The sequence below is a fragment of the Galeopterus variegatus genome, unplaced genomic scaffold (genome assembly GCF_000696425.1).
Source record: "Galeopterus variegatus unplaced genomic scaffold, G_variegatus-3.0.2 Scaffold4980, whole genome shotgun sequence".
NCBI lineage: Eukaryota > Metazoa > Chordata > Mammalia > Dermoptera > Cynocephalidae > Galeopterus > Galeopterus variegatus.
The window spans coordinates 23,116-28,400 of NW_007731091.1; positions in this window are offsets into that span (position 1 = coordinate 23,116).

Genomic DNA, 5,285 nt, shown 5'->3' on the forward strand with positions numbered 1-5,285 from the left:
TTTCCACAAATATTTTGAGGTATCCTCGTACTTAAAATGTCATTTATCACTTCTAAGAGTTTTTTTGTAGATGATTTGGGCTGTTCGATATATAGGATCATATCGTCTGCAAACAGGGACAGTTTGACTTCATCTTTTCCAATCTGGATGCCCTTTATTTCCTTCTCTTTTCTGATTGCTCTGGCTAATACTTCCAATACTGTGTTGAATAGGAGTGGTGAGAGTGGGCATCCTTGTCTGGTTCCTGTTTTTAAAGGAAAAGCTTTTAGTTTTTCCCCATTCAGGATGATATTGGCAGTGGGTTTATTGTATATGGCTTTGATTATGCTGAGATATTTTCCGTCTATGCCTAATTTATAAAGGGTCTTTGTCATGAATGAGTGTTGGATTTTATCAAATGCTTTTTCGGCGTCAATAGAGATGATCATATGGTCCTTGTGTTTGATTTTGTTAATATGGTGGATCACATTTATTGATTTGCGTATGTTGAACCAACCTTGTTTCCCTGGGATGAATCCCACTTGGTCGTGGTGAATGATCTTACATATGTGTTTTTGTATTCTGTTTTCTAATATTTTATTGAGGATTTTTGCATCTATATTCATCAGGGATATTGGCCTGTAGTTTTCTTTCTTGGTTATATCTTTATCTGGTTTTGGTATCAGGATGATGTTTGCTTCGTAGAATGTGTTTGGAAGCTTTGCTTCTGTTTCAATCTTTTGGAATAGTTTGTAAAGAATCGGTGTCATTTCCTCTTTGAATGTTTGGTAAAATTCTGCTGTGAATCCATCTTGTCCTGGGCTTTTCTTTGTTGGGAGCTTTTTGATAACATCTTCAATCTCCTTTATTGTTATTGGCCTGTTCAGGTTTTCTATATCTTCTTGGTTTAATTTTGGAAGCTTGTGTGAGTCCAGAAATTTATCCATTTCCTCCAGATTTTCGAACTTGTTGGCATATAGCTGTTTATAGTAGTCTCGGATGATTCCTTGTATTTCGGTTGGGTCAGTTGTAATATCACCTTTTTCATTTTCTGCATCCAGGCATCCCAGAAGATGCCTTCTGCTTTTTTACAGCAGCAGGGTACCTGACTCCTAGACATTGTCACCAAATAGCCCTGTCTCCTGATGATACAAGTTATACACCTTTCTATTTTTTATAAAGTTTCTCAACTTAAAAACAAAAACAAATATTTTAATGTGCATGCACACACATATGCATAGCACCTAGGAAGATGTCAGAAAGGAAATATTTCAAAACGGTAAATGTTATTCCCAGGTGATAGGACTTTTGGGTAACCTATCTTTATTTCTTTCTTCCTTGTTCCATCTTGCTTTCTTTTTTTTTTAAGCTAAAACTCAATAAATATTTTTTGTTTTCTAATTATTTGTGGCTGGTATATGAAAATATCAGTTATTTTTATGTTGACTTTGTATTCTGTGTTCTTGCTAAATTCACTTACTAATTCTAATGATTTACCTGTAGTTTCTTTTGAATTTTCTGTGGACATAATCATGTCATTTATGAATAATGACAGTTTTATATTCCTTTCCTATACTTACACGTTTTATTGTTCTTGTCATATTGTCTAGCAGAGGTCAACAAACAACTTCTTTGTCTGAAAATGAGTGTATGTGTTTTTATTTTACCTTTATAGAATATTTTCACTGGATACAGAATTATAAGTTGGCAGTTATTTATTTCTTTACTTTAAAGGTGTTATTCTATTGTCTTTCATAATTTTAAGTGGAAAATCAAATGTCTTATTTCTAGTATTTTTAAGGTAATGAATCTTTTATTTCTTAGCTATAAGATTTTCTTATTGTTTTTGCATCTTGCCCTCTAAGCTCCCTTCTTCTCTTTATTTTTGTCTATTTACTTCTCTGTATTTTCTAAACACTCTACTAGGAACATGAATTGGTTGTATTTTTTTTAACAGAGGAGAAAAAAATTAAAGAAAACAAAACTAAGAATCCAAAGTGCCTGTCCATGAGGCAGCTGTAGTACAAGGAGAAAAGAGATGTGGAGTCTAGCTTGGGCTTTGGGCAAATCACTTACCCTTCCTAAGCTTCAATTTCCTCATCTGCAAAATTCATCCAGCCAGCCATTCAACCAAGCAATAAATACTTAATAAGCATCAACAGTAAACTTAATACAACAATGAGCAAGATTGACATAATCCCTGCCCTTGTAGAGTTTACAGTCTATCGGAGATGTTAAAAAAAAAAAAAGGAAATTGTGACAAGTGCTATGACAGAGAAAATACAATAGTATGAAGACACTTAGCAGGAGGAACTAATCCAGACTTGAAAAAAGGGAACAAGAAGTAAATAAAGGAAACTTCCTGGAAGAAATAATTTTTAAATTGAGATACAAAGAATAATTTAAGAGATGGGGCTAGTTTTTCCCTTAGCTGCTTTGCAAATCTGTGCTTCTGTGTTCCAAGCTGTGTTACTGAATCGCAGAGTCCAAAGGGACATCACTCATCTTCTCCCTCCATTCACTAACTCTCACTCACTCGTGAAAACACTCTTACAGGTAGGTAATGTTATTCCAGTTTACAAATGAGGAAATAGTTAAGCAAGTTGCCTGATTTACAGTGGTAAATCCTGATCTGTCCAGCTTCAGATCTCATCCTCTTTCATTCATCATTCAACTATGATTTACTGAGTACCCGCCAAATTCTCTGCTAGACATTGGGGATGAAAAGAACAATAAGACTAGGTCCCTTCTCTTGAGAAATGCACTGTTTCAAGGGGGAACGTCAGTAATTTAGACAGTTACAACATGGTCAAGTATTTAGAAAAAGGCAGAGTGGGACTATGACTTTTCATCAGAATCTAATTCCTAGATCCCTGAGGAAAACCAAGCGGGTACAATATCACTAAGAAAGCAACACGAATTGGTAAATTTGCAAAGCTACAACTGAAGCCCAGCATTCCTGACTGGTCCTACCCAACAGCTCTGTCTGTTATCTGCTATACCATTAGGCCCTGCCAGTATGTTCAGATGAAAATCTTCCAGGGGAATATGTGTCCAAATGGTACCCATCCATCTTACTACACAAAATAAGCATGCTCATAGCCTCCACAAATTGATGAGGAACTTCAGCATTAGCATCACTGACCTTTAGAGAGACACGTATAAGCTAAATTATGCCTGCCATAACCATGGAACATTTCATGAACATTTTCAAACAAAGTCCCTCCTCACCCATGTGTCTTCTGAAAAATACCCTCTGACCCTGATTTCAGGGAATTGAGAGAAGTATGAAACTAGGATTTCAGAGTTGCTCCTGGAAAAGCTTCAGCCAGGAGCTCTCAGAAGCAGATGTTAAATCTGATTTTAGAGTCTAATGAAAATGCTGGACATCTAGCTGGTTGGAATGAGCCTTGGATACAGCTTATAAGTCAGTAATTCAGTGAATCTAACCTACAGTATTGTGTGAAGGGACCTCAATTCCTCTATAGAGCAACTAGTAGGAAACAGCTCATAGATCTCATATGCTTACTCATCTTTCTGAGAGGACATAAGGAGCATCCACTTGCTCATACATTCATATCTACAATAAAATTGTCTCTGGTGTTGGTGAGACAGAGAGTATCAATGTCCCTGGAACTCAGAAGTCCTGGGACTCTCATTCCAACTCTTCCATGGACTTATTTTGCAGCCCTAAGCACATCACTTAACCCCTCTGTGCCTCAGTTCTGCCATCCATGGAAGGGAATTCCTGTGGTCTTCCTTTCTGTAAGAGATGTAGAGATGGCATCGGAATATTCTTCCCTATTCACCCCTGTGCTCCAGTACTACATGATGATGTTTTTTCCAGGTGGGGACAGAAGGACAAGAAAGTGGAAACACATTCTCAAAACAGGTAGAAAAGCTCAGGTTTTGAGCCATCCAGGCCTAGGTTTGAATCTTGACCCTGGCACTTACTTTACGTGAACTAAGGCAAGTTTGTTTAACATTTTTGACCATTGAGTTCTTATGTACATAACAGAGATAATAATTCCTGCCTTGTAGGACTGTTGTGAGGATTGAAAATTTGTGCCTGGCACACAGAAGGAATTCAAGAAATGGTAGCAATATTTAAATCTCTAACATGTACATAAGTCCTGAAGAGGTTGTTCTATAAATTTACATAGGTTGGACCCAAGCCACAGTTCAAAAGTTAGGCTAAAAATCTGTGGAGAGTTCTAAGTTCTTAAAGATGAAGGAAGACAAAACAGATGATTTCATGCTGCTTTCAGCATCATTCCTCAACCCTGATCATGTAGAAAGAGACTCTCCACCTTCACTCAGCCATGGCCTTGGTAACTTTCTAACGGATAATCTTTTCTCATCCCATGGGACCTGGTTTTACAATGTGACTACAGAATACTACAGGGAAGAAGGATGTAGATTGTTAGAGAAAGGGGTTGTGATTTTAAATGTGTGGCTGGGGAAGGTTTCACTGAGGTGACATTTGAGCAAAGACCTGAAGGAGGTAAGAAAGCCAGACATGAAGATGGCTGAGGAAAGAGTTAGGAAGAGGGTAGAGCAAGTGCATGGACCCTGAGGCAGGAGTGTGCCTGGTGGATTTAAGGAACAGCAAGGAGACTGAAGCACAGTGAATGAGGGAAGAATAATAGAGGATGAGGTCTGAGAGGTGATGGACTCCACAATATGGCCTCTGAAGTGATGGTTCTCTCTTAGGCCTCAGTTTTCTCTTCTAAAAAAACAGCAGAATGATAATATGGTTGGCCTTCCATATCCATGGGTTCTTCATCCATGGATTCGATGAACCACAGTTCAAAAAAATTCAAAAAAAAGTTTTAATATAAATACTACAATAAAAAATAATACAGGTTGAGTGAGTATCCCTTATCCAAAATGCTTGTGACCAAAAGTGTTTCAGATTTTGAATTATTTCAGATTTTGGAATATTTGCAGAATACATACTGGTTGAGCATCCCTAATCCAAAAATCTGAAATCCAAATGCTCCAGTGAGCACTTTCTTTGTGTGTCATGTCATCACTCAAAAAGTTTCAGATTTTGGAACATTCTGGATTTCAGATTTTCAGTTTACAGATGCTCAACCTGTACAACTTGTCCTAGAACGAATCCCCTGTAGATACAGAGGGATGACTGTACTCAAAACAGAGTACTTCAAAGGAAAAAATAAAAAGACAACTAAATTAGCTAGTTTACTAATGGACTGAGAATCAGAAGACCAGGGTTCTACGCCTACCTCTAACACTAACTAGCTATGTGACCTTGGACAAGTCACTTCACTTCTCTAAGCCCA